A 19631-nucleotide genomic window follows, 5' to 3' on the forward strand; every position below is an offset into this window, starting at 1 on the left:
CTTAGTGAGACGTTTTTATATCAGTACAAGTGAGGATAATTATTTGAACGGTTGTTAACTACTAGTAATAGACGACAATCATTAACGGTTTTAAACGGTGCAATAGTATTGTCCATGCAACATGCTAACTTTAAGTATGTCTGAATACTAATGTAAATGGGTATTGTGTACAATAAAATTCATTAATTATATCTCGCTAATGAGTAATCTTTTTAAAGCGTGTACGCGTGTTGTGCTTGATCTTAAGCAGCCAAGGATATTTGTACGACATTGTACATTTCATAATCAACTAGGTATTTTCCACTATACGGCTTAATTCTTCCATTTGAATTTCGATTTACCTATAAATAAATGTTGAATAGTTGATAAATAACATACAATTCACACACTACGCGTTAGTTTAAGCTTTCTTTTGACGGTTCATTTCAATATTGTATATTGTATGAAGCCCACTAAATTTTAAGGATTCATTAAATGAACTTCTATCGTGTACAGCCTGACATGTTTGTTCGTTGCGTTCTGCTATAGCAAAATTCACTATTATAACTGGTGAAATGAATCGAAGACAAAAACATCAACAAATGTCTAACCTACTTATCATTACAAGCACATTAATACCTGAATATATACCTGAATAAATTGACTATTTAAAAATGAGCATGCAGACCAAGCGACGCGTTTCAAAGATAATTGATACGTTGCGTCTAGCTTGGCCCTAGAGTTTAGGTTGAGTTCCAATCGAACAAAACTGACACAAATTGTAGAAAAGATTGTGGGCCGTCGCCTTTCTTTGATTCTTGTAATTATATAAATTTAAAACAGAAAGGGACAATATGACAAATATAGCTACGTGCGTTATGATCGTAGACATGCTTCAACGATATCCATAAAATCACGTGTGTTCTTTAATCTTATAATACTATCATGTCTTTATAAATCACGCACTTTAAAAACACAACGCGCTAAACAATGGACATGTCCTTTAATTAAGACCCTTTTGCATTCACTAATAATGTGAGGTTGGGCGCCCGTAAAGTTTTAACCTCAGTTAAGTCCTACTTAGTTATCACCTGCTGGGTCAAGGAGGTCGATCGAACACTTATAAATGACAGTATGATAGTTCTGTAATGCATGCTGCGTCTTGTGGCATTAAGTTTCTTCTTTGGTACATGTTTGGAATTGCTTCTCGTGCCTTTAAACTCGACCTTGGTTAATATTAAGCTTCTGGGTTTGTCCGTAAAGTTTCCATTGTCTACTCAAGGTGAAGTCAAGCTTTCAGTCTCTTGCGTAGATATGAGAGCATTTAGTAGGACTGACGGCTAAATATTTAGATAGGAGTGTAACTTTATTGAATGCATACGTTTTTAGATTTTTAAGACATACTCAAACAAAATCTTATCAGATCAGGTCGTTGGTTAAATTGGTTTACGTTTGCTTACCACCAAAAGCATTTCAGATATTAAATAAAAACATTGAGCCTTAAACAAATATTATCTTATCACCTCAAGCCTCCATTTTCAAATGATATTTGGTAGAGTAGGTCGAACTTTTATCAACATAATTAACTCTTATGATAGAATCCAACTTGTGATAAATCAATACTACAAAACTCGTGATATAGTATAATTGTAGTAGTTATCAAGTTCATAACAGAATACAGAAAATCGTAGATAGTAATCAATCACATATATCCAGACAATTGTAGCCAAAATCGCAATGAGAGTTTTATAAAATAGACAAATTCAAAAAGAAATGTATTCATTTCTTATAATGTGGTTTGTTTTATATGATATTACACGTTTTTAACTTATTATGCAAATTGCTTTCCAACTATTTACTATGCATATGATATTAATTTACCAGTTACTTGGAAGACATTTTCCCCTTATTTATTTTACATTCGTTTTAATAATTTATATAATACGTCATTTTACGAATAACATTAATTATATTACGATTATGTATTATATGTATAATACAATACATACCTTCACACTTTGGAAGATAGAAGCCAGTTCTGCATCTACATCTGTCAGGGCTTGTACACGAGTTGTTGTTTAAACACGATGTGGACCCAAAACACAAGGCTGTTGTAAAACGGAAATCAAGATATATTACGATATAAGTTATGTTAAAGACATTTTGAGGCAATTAGACGTCTAAAAAGGCATAGCTCAATATACTATAAGTTCAGCTAATGTATATAAAACGTCGTCGTCATCATCATCATCATCATCATCATCATCATCATCATCATCATCATCATCATCATCATCATCATCATCATCATCATCATCTTCGTCAACGTTATCGTCGTCGTCGTCGTCGTCGTCGTCGCCGTCGTCGTCGTCGTCTTCGTCGCCATCATCATCATCATCATCATCATCATCATCATCATCATCATCATCATCATCATCATCATCATCATCATAATCATCATCATCATCATCATCATCATCATCATCATCATCATCATCATCATCATCATCATCATCATCATCATCATCATCATCATCATCATCATCTTCGTCAACGTTATCGTCGTCGTCGTCGTCGTTGTCGCCGTCGTCGTCGTCGTCGTCGTCGCCATCATCATCATCATCATCATCATCATCATCATCATCATCATCATCATCATCATCATCATCATCATCATCATCATCTTCATCATCGTCGTCATCATCATCATCATCATCATCATCATCATCATCATCATCATCATCATCATCATCATCATCATCATCATCATCATCATCATCATCATCATCAAATTTACCGTTACCTGTATAGATTATATATAGCAGAAGAGTTTCATTTAGGCGAATCGTTTGTTTCTTTTCTGTATCTACTAATGATGAATAGGAACAAACACTCGGACATACAAGTGTTTTAAATAAAATCCACAAGAAAGCACCACGTGCAAACAGGCTGATGTAGAAATGTGTAAAAACAACACAAAACAGGGCAGATCTTTCATTTCTTACACAAGTCGTTTATAATTGTCTTTAGTTGGTTTCGTTGAATGTTCGAATAAATCAACCTACGTGTCTTACAGTCTGTGCCGATAAAGCCGTCGCAGCAAACTTGGCGGTTACACGTTTTGTCACAAGTGTAATACTGTATCCTGTAATAGGTTATAGGGTAACAATTGAAATGTTGTTATGTTATGCTACACAAGCATACCTTACAAACATACTGGTAAGATATGAACATGATGCAATAAAGAAAAGCAGTAAATAATTTTAAAGGGAAATAAAACATTTATGAATTCACTATTACTTTATTCTTAAGTCATGTAGTCTGTGCACTTATAATTATTAATAGTCTTGTTTCAGTATCTTGAGTAAGAGGTCGTATAAAGAACGATGTTCTTTAATGGCAATTAGTCTGACCATAATTCACCGCTAGCAAATGAGCGTTGATCTAGTTAAGATAAAGCTCCTACATAACTGATACAAAAACAATAAGCATTTATGATATTGTAATGTTCATAATAATGATAACAAACACTTGTCATCAATTCATAGCATTGTATACGTATGTACTTCAGTACTATATCTCTTTGTAATGCAACCGGAGAGATAATTAACAAAAACACGCCTAGAACGCCTAAAATGCTTGAGAGATGCTTGTTACATATTAAATGTATCATTATGCGCAAACCTTATAGGAGTTAAATAAATATAATTACAAATATCTATTGTCGTTTTTGAGATATTCGTAACAGAATGTATTCACCACATTTGATGGTGTACCAAGAATATCAAAAAAAATTTCAAGTAGTTACGGTGAAATCAAACCTGCTGGTACGTATATTTTATTGCTAAACGTATATCAGACTACATCGAGCAGAACGTGCACGTATAAACTTTTAAATAAGTCAACTATGAAACAATCGTATTGCTTGTTGTATACAAAGACAAAATTACATTACGCGACTGTTTTGTGGCATAACGTGATCTCGGCCGGCGCGACAACGGAAATATGTTTCCATAATAGGCGAGTGCATTAACCCCTGTACTTCACATGGCGCTGATACAAGTAAATAGTGTGTGTGTGTGTGGGGGGGGGGGGTATCTATATTAACGTCTGAATTGAAATTATATTCAAGAGCAACAATCATGGGTGAAGTCTTGTTCCTTGCCGCTATGTTTGATGTTATGTCTACTAAATGGTCTTGGAATAAAAAAGAGAGAAGTTTGTGCACATAAACTGGTTTACACCATTCCAAGGCCGAACCTAACAATGATATTTTATCCTTGATAAAAATACCTAGTCTTTTAGTATATATGCACTGTGATTTTTGTGGAGTCTTGCGCTGTTTTTCCATGTTTCTTGTTTGTGTTTTGTTTGTTTCTGTGTTCTATGTCTTAGCGTTTACACTGTTCCATTAAACGGGGTTTATGTTTAAACTTTTTGCTATTGTGCTTGTTTCTGTAGTTTTTCATATAAAAATACTGATGAAAATGAAATGTTTTCAAAAGGAATGAACTCTAAATTAACCAAAAACGAAGTATTTGAGTATCCGAACTGTCAACACAGAAGGTTTAAGTATATTGGTAATGCGTTTCTGCTTATAGTGTGGATAGCGATAACTTAAACGAGCATAATTACTGTTTGTGAGAACCCCAGACCGCTATCGAGAGATTCGGGACAACGGCAAACAGCAACCAATCATTATCTTTTTCATATTCACCAATAGAAATACATTTTGACATCATATAATAGCAAATGATATCACATGAGCTTTACTGCAATAAATAATACAGTTACATTATATAAATTACTATGACATCAACTTGTTCGTAACATTTCTAATAAGGATACTGTATTTGTGTAGGCTATTCCGCTTGAATCATCATTCAATTTAAGTATCAAAAATGCTTGATGAATTGAAGAACAGTGCGAGGCGAATGATATACGTTTGACCAAAATAACAATGATAACATTCCACATGACCGCTACCTTGACGTTTAATTCACATTAAACTTTGTTCGGTTCTTTGACATACCTGTTATGGTAGCAGTGGTTGAAGGTTCCACATGTGGTTCTTACTGTTACAGTCTTTGAACATTGACCTCTGCAAGTATAGGCTTGAGAACAGAATCCAGCTTCCACAGAGCTGCAAACACGTTAATAGAAGTCAGTGAGTATTCCGTTCGCGTCGAAAGTGTTGCATTGTTACAGAAAAGATACAGGTTAACTATAATTTAACATGAAGACTACTAACATTTGTAAACATAGATTTATAAAATATATTCTTGATATTTAATGTTTTGATAAACGGGAAAGACATCAGAACTGTTTGGCAGACTCTAATTAATGGCAGTGACGACAAACATATCCATACTTCTAAAACATATTAAATGTGATTTTAGAAAAATTAATCTTAAACAAATGTTTTGATCAAATTCGAGGGTGTTTTTCAAGCGCATGTGTTTGATTCTTAACAAAAAATAACGTTTGAAAGGTGAAGGTACGTTATAACTAAATGCTTAGTACCAGGATGCTGTCCATGATGCCTTCTCTATATTTAATTTTTGTGAAAACCGATTCAGAATGATATTTTAGTCTGAGTAATGCACATAATTTATAATAGATATAAAATGCTATTGAATTGTGTCCGATTATTGCACTCAGAGAGAAAAAAACTAAATAACTTGATTGGATATGGTTTGCTGTCACAGAACTTCTGATGTCTGATGGCCTGATGCAACATGGTATCCTTAAAAAAATGAAAAGTGAGTGAATTGTCTGGGGAGAAACGCGACATACATTTTTGTTGTTCAATTCATTTTGGTTGGAACTAAATTCGAAGGAAATGCATGGTTACCGTATACGTGTAACGCTAGAAATGTCATTTCTTCCATTTTGACGTGTTGTCTGTCAAAAACGAATCAGGAAATTAATAAGTAGTGTATCACATTAAGGGACAAGACTGCTTTGATTAAAGGTGTCATATTTGGAAAGAAATGTATGGCATTTCACTTTTTCAAGCAGATTATAACTATTAAATATATGGTTGTTAGATACATGAATCGGTAGAAATGGCATTTTTCGTTTGCATTAAAAACGTAAAGGGAAATTGATAAGAAGTGTATGACCTAAAGGACCCAAAATGCTTTCTTTAAAAGCTGTTAATTGTTGATTGCGGTTTTAAGGGTGGCCTACCTTGTTATACCAGTTCGGAAGGGGATGGTTAAACTACAAGTAATATCGAAAATGCTCTTCTGGGGCAGTAATTACGTTCGGCAGATTTAAATGTTGTATTTGTAGTGATAATCTTCCGTAAAGAGAACATAATTATAATGTGAATATAAAAATTGACAACATTTTTATCGTTATTTATGTGAAATAACCCAAGGACGTGATCAGCAATGGCATTTGGATTTGCATTTCAGGTTCTGGCCAGGGGTTCATTTCGTATAAATGCCAATTTAAGTACTTTTCATCGTTAAATGAATGTTAAATGGCAAGTAAAACAACATTTTACGTTCCAGTGTTACTTTTGATATGCAAGGGATCCATAAATAAGTATACATTGATTTAATAAACGTTAACAATTGTTAACTACACATTCGCATTAACCAACCACTTTCCTTTCTAATGGAAGTCATTAAAAATGAAATGCGTTGCTGTATATGTTTTTGCCGATTGTAAGCATGGTATATATTTAGGTTCGCAAGTACCACAACCAACCACACTTTATGTAGAAACTAAGCTTAAAAGGTCGGCAAAGCAGGTAGTATATCATATCATATTAAAAGAGAATCTTAACCAGTTACTCTGTAAAAAAAATGCAATCAGTTATTCTAAATTCAAAATGTTCGCAACATCTCTGTGTAAATTAAAGCGAAAACATTTAATCTTACTAGCGTAAAAACTAAATAATACACATTAATCCAAACGTTTTTTTTGCATCTACAATAACACACTGTAAATAATGACAGGGAGCCATTCTTAGAATTGATGATTTCGCGTGTGGTGTCAACGTCCGTTAACTGTAGATATGTTATACATTGTGACACGTAGGTCCGATTGTTCAGAACTCTGCCAAAGTAAAAAACGTTGTTAACGCCATCTTTGTTAACCTTCAAAAACTTATCTTTCTAGAACATTAATTTGCATAATTGATCTGCCGTATTCCTTACAAGCTTCGAGACAGCTGCTTCAGCTGATCGATTTTTTTCTTTCTGTACGAGCATCTCACCAAATAGTTCACAGTTTAAAATTATCAACAGTGCTGTGAACAACGTTGTTAACTTTAACGAATGTCTGAACAAATGACCAATACTCTAACAACAATACGGCTATTAACAAACAACTTGTCAGTGGACGATGTATAAGGTGTCAATAACCAAGTTTGTTCAAAATGCATGTGAATAATAAAGGTTTCTATGCGAGATCATTTCACATCCACTGTAACGTTTAAATCTCGAAAGAACTGACAAGATGCCACCACCTTTGTCACGTCGGACAATGGTTGTTCGTTGTACGTTGCATATGTGCGGGATCGTTCTTAGAAGCACTGACTAACAGGAAGTTGCCTTGGATGGAAGTGGATCTTGAACCATACATAATCAAAGTTGAACTAAGGTGACCACTTAATTTTTTTTTAAATGCGTAATTAGGGCGCGATTGAGCAGTGTCGTGCTGTTGCTTGCGACGCATTGCGACAAAGGAAACATTGCATTCACCGTATGTACGTCGCGCATTAACGTCGTTTTTATTTTCATAATTAAGTATATGTCAGCTAAATAACAGTTTCGAAATAACCACACAACCATGTTTTCTTTGTAAATGTGTCGTTTTCTATGTTAATATGGAAATTTAGCATCTTTTTACATTTGACGCATGATCCAATTAATGAATAATGAATATCATTTGACCTAAAAAAGGATAAGTTACAGTTAACATTATTCAAAAAATGTATAGAACTGATAACTGAATGCTGAATATTTGTTTTATAATATTGATATTTAAATGCGTTTGGCATAACCTGACACATTCACATGTGTAATTAAAGTAAAATTAATTCGTTGATCAGTGATAAATAATCGTTGAATTGTTAAAAAGCCGATCTCATTCTTAAAGAATCGTCTTAATAACAAATATATTGACTCTTATTATTAAGATGTTTTCTGTTTATGAATATTATCATTAATTCTTATAATGATACTTGTATTTTTATTTTTAATATCGATAGTTATTGTTTTGTTGGTGTTATTATCGTCATTACATTTTATTACAATTTCTTTTTTTGTGATTAAAAAATAAGTAAAAAATTTACAGGATGATATATAAGTATATTATAAAAGTATTACCTGGATAATGTAAAGAACACAGTTAATAGACATAAAATGCACTGATGCAGCATCTTTGATATTAAAAATCCTCCAACTCGCTAACTGTTCTGTTATACTGTTGACACTGTAAATACTAAGAAGAGTTATGATGTCATTTTAAAACAATATTAGTACAACCGACGTGGTAACGCACTTTTGGTTTCGTTAATGTTTATCAAAGGGGATTTATTCCGTTTCAGGATGTTAAAATAAAGGGAACGCAGAATATATGAAAAGCATGAACGCATAAGGGGGTATTAAATTTGATCTGTTATTGATTGGATGACAGTCTGATTTGCTGAACGAATATCACTAGGCACGAACGATTGCTTTATTATCAATTATTTGACCGCATGTGTGACTTGTCTTTAAGCCTCTAGCTCTTGGTTGCAAGAGTATAAACTAAATCAATATCAATAACGAACTAGTTTTCAAACTATAATTTTATTTTCTTACGATTAAGAAATCAAATTAAGGAATGAATCCGACCTAAAAAGAGTTCTCCGTTTAACGTTTATGACCTTGTTTATGTGATGTGCCATACACATTCGTTATCATTGTATATGTATTTGCTTAGTGATTATTTAAGGAATCAATTGCGGAATTGATGTCATTTTCTGGAAATGAACGAAGCTGGACAGGTTAAAGTGAGTGGAATTCATTGGCTTATTAAATAATTGTTGAATTTGCTTTAAAGAACCTAACAGTATTTCTTTCTCAACTACTCTGTAAATAGAACGATTGATCAATTACTTCGCAACAACCCGGGAAAATATCAATAACTTGAAAAAAAACAATAACAAATCACTTTTAAACGTAAAATTGAAACACCAATGACACCGATTTCATACAAAAACACTTTATAACATGTTGATTAAAGGGACCTGCTGACAGTTTTACAATTTACCTGAATAGTGTTATGCGAGTATTCGCGATCCGAACATATCCGAAGATGTTGCGTTTATCGGAAAATATTAACAATTGCCGAAACGCGGATTATTTAAGGAATGGAAGTTGAGGTTTAAATATCAATTTATGACAAAAATGACCGAAAGTACACAGTTCTTAGATTCGTATATTTGCTCTCAAATTCATCTAGGAGCGGGTGTTTGTATATGAATGCAATCCGCCCAACCCAGACCACAAAAAGCGTAACACGAATAATCACGTTTTATTAATTGCTGATATTTAAGCATCATATTTTAATTGTCTCAGTTTCAATTGATATAGCTATCCTCGGACAAATAACTGGGCCAATATTAACTCACATAATAAATAACATTGTAACATTACTGCCCTGGAGTAGTACCCGCAAACAAAACCTCTTATGTTTTATGAAATTTACCAAAAAACAAAACAAAAAAAACCACTGGCATTCTTCCTGCAACTCAGACTCTTACATATACTAACAATATTAATTTTGTGTATTTTACAACTTGCGCGATTTATATGTTTCCACTCGAAGATTGTTTAAATGTTTCTTCTTACTTAAGTTTGATTTTTTGACAAGACCCATTCAAAGATCCTTGCCCTTATATGACATTACAGTAATACCACTTTAGATAGCCTGAATATTGGAAATACCAATACAACCAGGAAGTATCTCATTGAACTAGACGAGATATGTTAGATGATTGGTTATTAGGTAGACAGATAGGTATTAATTTTGAAGACCAGAGTACTTAACAAAAAAGAGACGTGCCATGATTGAGAGTTTGCCTAGTTACCTAGATACCGGGTACTCGACATTCGTTAGTCAGCATTTTACGTTGATAAGGAACATTAAATGCACGTGAAAGAATATATTTTAACACGGCGGTAAAATACCATTATAAAATCTCGCATAATTGACCATGTCCATAATAAACTGCCGCATTTTCTTTTCCGAGGCTTATTTTAAATGGACTGAAATTGACAAAATTGACATAAGCAGCATTTCCATACATCCTCTTTAAGCAAAATAAAAACTTGGTAAAATAATACAAGTCATTGACAACATTTATGTATACATGAAGGATGGTGTGCAAACAAGGTAAAAGCAATTTTTAGGTGTAGGTATGTATTGTGTAATACTATTTAATTCTGTCTGGTATACTACTTCACAAATGTCTGCCAAAATAAATGCAACAAAATGCCCACGCCTGAAATTTGAGATATTTTATGGAACACGAGCTCAGCGAACCAACAGCAACCCAAAGTTATAACACATGGCATTTGAACATTTTGCCTATAAAGGAACAGATCTAACACACTCGTCTTGGTAGAAAAAAATACTTAGTGAAATATACTCCATGAATCTTTTTTTTGTGCATTCTATAAAATTGATTAACATTAAATTCAAAGACAATTAGATGGTGAAAGCATCAATTTAATACCAATGTTAATGAATGCCTAAAATTTGCTACAATCTATGCAAAATATGACTGATAACATAAACTTCCTATTTCAAAATGAGGCATTGTGCTCTTCACCTTATCTTATCGTTCATATTCAACAACACTTTGAACGTTGTGAATTACTGTTCTTAACGTTGGGCATATCTACAATTGATTTTAATAGACATCGGGAATTGGTTTCAAGATAGTGGAAGATCTAAACAAGGTCAAATCACAATGCGATAACTCATTATTTTTAAACAAAATCTTTACTTACTAGGCATTTTTGTGTGTCATGTATTAAGTACATAAAATGAGATAACAATTCAGTTTATATCGTAGGTTGGCTTATGCATTTCAGCTTCGTTTTCATGTTAAATAGCCAATGACTTATTTGCCTAAAATTATTATCAATAATTGCAGTATGCGATGACAAATGGAGCCAAAATTTAAAACACACAAAACGCATACAATCGTTATCTAACTAAATATATCATAACAGAATGTCTAAAAATCCAATAAACACTTTCAAGTAAAACTACACCTGACATGATTATGTTCCTTCTTAATGTTTAAGTGACTGATTATATTCCTTCTTAATGTTTAAGTGACTGATTATGTTCCTTCTTAATGTTTAAGTGACTGATTATGTTCCTTCTTAATGTTTAAGTGACTGATTATGTTCCTTCTTAATGTTTAAGTGACTGATTATGTTCCTTCTTAATGTTTAAGTGACTGCGGTCATGAAAACAACAAGTGTCCTCTGATTTTGATGCAAAAATGTAAGGGTCAAACTTTTTTCTGATCATTGGTCTTAGACCAAACTAAAGTGACCTCGAAAAGTTGATTCTATATCACGGTTTCACCGGTGCAAGAACATTTCAAAAACCTTGGAATTGAAAATTAGCCTGTGGGATGACATTTCAACTTTTTTTTATTCTTAAAGTGTTGTTGAATTCAAATAATTCTCAGATAGTGTGTATTTCTCCAGAAACGGAGAGATTATTTGCCAAATGACAATAAGTTATAAAAATACTTAAGTATTTTTTCCACTAGAGCGAAAGCTATGTAATCTATTAAAAATCACTTTTTTAAACGAGAGTAAATCAGCCATTTTTAATTCCAAATCAACGCACGCAGTAAGCATTACTGCAACGAAAGCCCTTACAATGACAATACATCGAGCTGATACAAGTAAGCATGTTTTACACTGCGGCACGAACGCTCTTCTAGACGTGATAATTTTGCGCACAGTAGAACGTAGCATGCTTTACATTGCCGCACGAACGCTCTTCTAGACGTGATTATCGGGCGTACAGTAGAGCATAGCATGATTTTCACTGCGGCACGAACGCCCTCTAGACGTGATCATCGTGCGCACAGTAGAACGTAGCATGCTTTACATTGCTGCACGAACGCTCTTCTAGACATGATTATCGGGCATACAGTACAGCGTAGCATGATTTTCACTCCGGCACGAACGCTCTTCTAGACGTGATCATCGTGCATACAGTAGAGCGTAGCATGCTTTACAATGCCACACGAACGCCCTTACGATGTGACCATCGTGCGCACGGTAGAGCGTAGCATGATTTACACTTCGGCATAAAAACGCTTCTAGAATTGATCATAGAGGAAACAACAGAGCGTAGCATGTTTAACACTGCTGTTTTAACGCGCTTCTAGACGTGGGCATTGTGCATACAGTATAGCGTAGCACGTTTTACATTACAACACGACCGCGCTTCTATGCGTGAGCATCGTGCATACAGTACAGCGTAGCACTGCGACATGAGCGCCCTCCAGACGTGATCATCGGGTATACAGTAAAACGTAGCATGTTTCACATTGCCGCACGTCCGCGCTTCTAAGCGTGACGATCGTGCATACAGTAGAACGTAGCATGATTTACACTGCTGCACGTACGCTTTTCTAGACGTGATCATCGGGCATACAGTACAGCGTAGCATGTTTTACACTGCCGCACGTACGATCTTCTAGGCGTGATCATCGGGCATACAGTACATCGTAGCATGATTTACACCTCTTCACGAATGCTCTTCTAGACGTGATCATCGGGCATCAGTACAGCGTAGCATTATTTACACTGCTGCACGTACGCTCTTCTAGGCGTGATCATTGGGCATACGGTACAGCGTAGCATGATTTATACCTCTTCACGAATGCTCTTCTAGACGTGATTATCGGCCATCAGTACAGCGTAGCATTATTTACACTGCTGCACGCTCATCTAGACATGATTATCGGGCATACCGTAGGGCCTAGCATGTTTTAAATTGTTGCACGACCGCGCTTCTAGGCGTGAACATCGTGTATACCATAAAACGTAGCATATCTAACACTGCGGCATGAACGCTCTTCTATGCAAGATCATCGAGCATACAGTAGAGCGTAGCATGCTTAACACTACGGTATAAACGCGCTACTGGACGTAGAAATCGTGCTTACACAAGAGCAAATAATAGTTTACACTGCAGCACGAACGAACTTGTAAACGTGAGCATCATGCATAAGTAGAGCGTAGCATGTTTAACACTGCAACAAGAACGCGCTTCCGGACGTGAGCATCATGCATAAGTAGAGCGTAGCGTGTATTACACTGCGGCATGGACGATTTCTAGACGTGGTGATCGTGCATACATTAGAGTCTTTGGAAAGCAACCAGCGAAATCAGATGCAATGGCTTTAAAGCTCTTAGGTAAAACATGTCCTTAAATCGAAGATGCGCTACATGCATATTCAATAAATCTAATGAAAATATAAGCTGTGACAATTACATGCTGTTACATTTATATGTGCATAGTTATATAGAGAACGCGTTCAAACCCATTCCGGTGGTATTTAGTACTCTAAAGTTCTGATTTATATTGAATTACGATGTTTAATGACTTGTAGAACTTTTCTTTAATGTAAAATGACTGGAAAAAACACGACGGTTTTTTTATTAAATGGTTAACAACGTCCAAGTAGCGTGTTTGTTTCCAACGTGATGACACTCAGTGACATGAAGCCACACTTTAAGTCAAACACCTCTAAATAACTCTAGAATTTCTATTTTCACCCATAATATGAATAATTTTAAAATCAGTTCAAATAATTATTTAATTCATAAGAGTTAGTTATTTCTTTTTGTAGAATTTTAAAATTTATACATATTCATGAAATACATTTTCAATTGCGATATTTCTTCCTTGTAGATGAAAAATCGGGTCCCTTGTCTGAAAACACACGCCTGGTAGTTTAACCATAGAATTCGCCTGTGTCACAGCGAGGTTGTATTTTATCATTTGCCTCACTATATTTCTCCTAACAGGTCATTGAATGCCCACCTGTGCGTCAGATTAGCAACACCGTTGAAACTACTCGATGTACATACATTCGACATATACTGTCATTGGATACAACCCATTATTATTTGAATGTGGTTGCATTGGTGATGATCTCGTAGTTGCAAAAACGAGGCAAAAATGACTGTATACGGATATTTCATGTCTATTATGGAAGAGTATATTGTATATGTGATATACCCTTGTCGCCTTGTTTTATGTCGACATAAGAAGTAATAACATCACGAAGTGTTAACGTTATGTCGACTTATCAACCTGTTAACAAATATGTTGCTGAAATATTTGTCAACAACCAGAGTAACACGGTATGTCGACATACCAATAATGAAATCAACATATGAGGTATGTTCAATTGGTTATGTCGACAAAAATAAGTCGTCATCATATCAACTTAATAAGAAAATGCCACAATTATTTAATGTTACAAAATTTATAGCAAGGAAAACACATACCATTAATATAATATTTTGATTTGTGATGAAGCTGTCATATTTTGTATGGAATTCATATATCGTTTGACTTTTTTCCGTATGACTTGCAATCTTGAGGTCATACAATCAGATATATTGATTATTGTTGGAACACAAAAATACCACACAGAGATATTTATTAGGTTATTAAAGGAAGCGACAATTAAACTTGTTTCAACGTTGTTTAAAAACAGACAGCAAAGCGACCATATAAAAGTAAATCAATGGAAATCTAAGCCAAAAGAACTATAAACACTAGCATGGATAATTATACAGCAAATACACTGGACGGAATACTATAAAAGTAATCCTACGCATGGTATATAAGCCACAAGGAAAACAGCAACAGCAAATACAATAGACGGAATAACATAAAATAATTATAAAGTGAAATCCGAACTGTTCATTGTTCTTTTACTGTCGTTCGACAGTTGACGTTTAAATGATACATGGCATTAAAAATAAATAAATTTCAAGAACAAAAATAAGATAAAACATCAAACTACAGTAAGGCACATATATGAATATATTGAAAGCTAAATAATGAACTATAAATAGAAAACAACAGATTTGCAACAGTTCCGCTTTGCCACCCCCTACCAATAACTATTTGAAAAACTACAGAAACAAGCTCAGTAGCAAAACATAAACCTGGTTTAGTGACACTGGGTACACGCCAAAGACATAGAACAAGTAAATTATTACATTGTGAATATTTTCCTGTAAGCACTCTAAATCACTGTTGCATATGTACATAGTATGGAATAACTCTGATATATTCGGAGAAATTATCGTAGACGACGGAGCCAAAATGTCATACATATGTCCGGTGTAATAGCTGAAGTCAAGAATCGGTGAATCCTTCTTTTGATCCCACAACGGGGCTATGGAAAACTGGAATTCCCGGAATTGTATGGAATGTTTGTTCCTAGTCGATATGAATCATATGGTCGTTTCGAGATGCAAGCATTAGAATTCCTGAAAATATATTAATAATTGTTTGTAAAATATCACAAATGGTCAGCCTTACCAGAACTTCAGTTCTACTTAAGAAGATTAACTTAGTCCACATTTCTTCATGTGATTAACTTAGCATGCCTTTGACTTTTCTAACAAAACATACTTGTTAAGCTGCAAGTAAACACTGTATTCATGTACATAGTAATATATGCAATCCTATTCATAGTTAATTATAGCCACCATAACTAGGTTCGAGCAGTATAATTATTCTAAACATGTATACCAGAACAGATTGACATAATGTAGACAATTTGGAATGATATTAATAAACTATACAATGAGTATACAATGCTATTTTTGAAAATGTTTGATTTTCCGGTCTGGGCGCATGTGAGTTTGGTTAGTGGTCACCAAGCCGGACAAGTGCACAAGTGGGTTTTCTCCGGGCACTCATGTTTCCCCCACAGCACAAGACACCAATCTCGCGCAGCATCGTGCCAACGATAGTGACTTAGTATTACTTATCATAACTTCCTTCACAATCGTTGTAAAATACATAATGCTTAAACTTAAAATGTTTGTACTTTCCATCACAAATCCTAAAACAATTGATATGTCTAAATCGTTGAGGAAAATGGTCGGTCTAATAATTTGATACCGTGTGATTATCTTTTTTATTCGATAACGCTTGTTGCAGTTAATTTCTTTGTAAACTTTTTATTTTAGTATTTAAAAACTGATTAATACATTTTTATCACAATTAAACTTTAGTATAAAGCAGAGTTTTGCCTAAATTATTTCGCAAACATAACAAAAGAATTTGAAGTCGTTGTAAGGTACTATATAGTCTTACCTGAAAAGGCAAGAGGATGGATGATTTTGAATAGGGTGGCATGAACGGCCTCACCTCTATGTTGTCCATTGTATCTACCCTGATGTGTACGTTTGATGTTTCTGTATTGTGTAATGTTAGTCCGCTAGCAGTTGCAACTGTTTTCAAGTGAACATTTGTCCAGTCTTATTTGCTGAACACGAAGAGCTTTTGCTTGTTTACAATAAAAGACGCACATTTGTTTTGTCAATAATTTGTTTCGAAGATGTTTTTTTGAAATTAGTATCATCATTTGCAGTAATGTGTTTATAATTTAGAGCAGTTTGGACTCTGTCATGAAACGATTGATTTGAATAATAACTGAGTCTACAAAAGTATATTCGATAAATCCTCTCATTCTATAAAATGCATCTTTGTCTAACTGTGCAACAATTGTCTTCGTCCGATTATCCTTCAAATTATCTAACAATGCAATGACCTTAACTTGTTCAAATCGGTTACAATCGATTACAACCGTAGCCTTTGTGTGGAAGAGGATCGATGATTACCCCCGGAGATACCATAAGATCACTTTTATGTCCCGTGGCATTAATGGCCTTGACCACTCCTTTATAAATGCTGCCTGGAATCAAGTTTAAAGTCTTGAGCGTCAAAAGCCAACATCGAATGCTGGCTCAATACACATGAAACTGTACACATTTTGATTTACCTTGCATCAACCCAACAACCATAAATGATATAACGTCTGTACAGTAGTGGTCTGTTCCCCGACCTACTTTGAATCGTGTATATGTCAGCTTAATAATCAAGGTCCATCTGCATTACAAAACGCGGGGTGTAACCCTGCATGTTTTCCCTGTATTTTCAAACTTTGAAACGACTATTTCATTGTTTTTTCCTCCGTGGGTGGCGATGTGTCCGTTACCAGCTCTGTAGAAACAACCAATACCAAAAATCAGAAATGGTCAGGTCCTGCAAAAATATTTTTTTTTATAAATTGCGTGTAACGTGATCCTTATCTCACCTTATACCTTTTGTTTTGTCAGGTATGTTGCCATGTAGGAACGTATGCATGTAGCCAAAATCCAAACTGTGAATAATCTAATAAAGAGATTGGAAATAAGCTGAAATCATTTATGACTATAATTGAGGTATCTGTAATTTACTGAACCAACACTAAATGCTAAGTGTCTTTAAACGTTTAGAATATAAAGGGTATACCGATTGAACTTTCGTCCAAAATTCCGATCAAGTATGGAAGACGTAAACAACATTTGCACCGTAAGTCAAACGTGGCTAGCTTACTGCATCTACTCAATAATTGTTCGTTGACTGTGTATGCTTTGATACAGGCATATGAAGAAATATGTCCGTTGATGGGCAGTGCAACACATTCTTCGATAAAGTAATTTCGATCCACAACGACAGGATAAAAACACCACCTGTAAATAAATGAATCAAGCTTGACAAACAATGCTAGCTCTAAATACGTACAATGAAGTCATTCAAAGACAACAAACCGACATAGCTCGCCTTGGCAAGTTTCAAATCTATGTCATCATATAGTATACAAATGAAAGTATCATTGTAAAGTCATGTTTATGTAGGTTGTTCTGCAATAATATGACCATTAATACTAACGATTAAGAATATACAACTATATCTTTTAACTGTTTGTGACTGAAACCAAATAATATTTTTACCGTTATATCGATAGAGTCATTGGTAATAGATTTCCACGTGAGAAGGATTCTCAGAACCTCTTTGTCGTGAGTTAATGTCCATTAATAGCAATTTCTTTGTCCTCATTTGACCGATGGCATAGATAAACATATCTCCAAGCAATACAAATGCATTAGTAATCTAAAAAAAACTGGAGTAAGCGGTTCATTTTAGAACTCATTTTACGCACTTCAGTAATGAACTAAACCTTGTGCTTCAGCAATAAACATCAGGTTGGTTTTTAAATTTAAGGTTTTCTTAACTGCAATGATGGCTTTCGACAAGTAGTTGGAAAGATACAGCAAACGTTATGCGAGTGAATTATGTTCGCTGACACCAACACTACGCACGTTACTACAAAAGAGAAGCAAGATATTGATCCAGCTAACGACAAGTCATTTAGTCTGAAGGAGAACGTTCTGAACTGAATATAAAGTGACAAGAAACCCTAAAACGTCATGCACAATGGTTGAACGTTCAACTTCTGATACCATTGCAGATATATTTACAAATGGGGGAATGAACTTATCCTTGCCCCCTGTGGAAAAAAAACATCGTCCGAAGTAAAAAAAGAGTTTTGTAAACAGTGTGAATGATTTAACGTTAAACAGCGTGCAGAAGTTCATTAATTGTTTGTTTGTTTGTCACTTGATGAATCTATATCAAATATAATAGTTTGTCCGGGAGAATATGTTGACAATGGTAGAAAGTGTCGACTTGCTGGACATAGATTATAACCGGCATTGCTGTACAGATGCATGTTTGTGTAAAACTCGAGAGTATTGTTTGCATTTTGTAACTGTAAACATGCGTAGTGGATATGTACAGCATCCGCCAGGGCACGAATGGCACGGGGGAAATGTGTCTACACGCCATTTCAGATACGTTTCTTTTGCATTTCCGTTATGTGCTGTAAAGAAGAAAGAGTTACGATTTATAATCAGCTACACATGCGGCCAAATACAATGCTGATTTAAACACATCAATGATCAAGACAAAAGGTATACCTACTTATAAGAAAATATATGTGATGGATTTGTGCAGTCTGCTTTGCGTCATAGCATGTGTTGCTTTCCCTTCGAACAAGCAATGTGCTCTGATTCAACAATAACTTGAGGAAGGGTCCTATTCAAAGGCGGAGTATGATCAATAAGTACATGGCCTACTGTTGCAATTCTCTCCAAACCAGCTTCATTGATTACTTGAACGTAAATGTAGAATTATTCGTCGGAAATGTCTTCATGTCCTGATAAGCTTCAGTAAACGGAATCTTTGATTCATTTTAACTAAATCCAAATCTAACAAATGATAGTCTGCTGACTTTCGCCTTCCTCAATATTCCAATTCATTCCAATATTTTATCATTGGGAAGTTAATTGAATCGTTTGTGTACACGGGTAAACGCTCACAAAGAGACGATTACTTTTCCACCCCTTCCTTTTATTTCAAGTATCTAATTAAAATTGTGACGTTTGTGACAGTGCGGTTACCACAAATACTACGGCATTTAGTAGTTTTGCAATTCAATATCGACAGCACAAATACTACGGCATTTAGTA

The sequence above is a fragment of the Mya arenaria genome, chromosome 17, assembly GCF_026914265.1.
Source record: "Mya arenaria isolate MELC-2E11 chromosome 17, ASM2691426v1".
Taxonomy (NCBI): Eukaryota; Metazoa; Mollusca; class Bivalvia; order Myida; family Myidae; genus Mya; species Mya arenaria.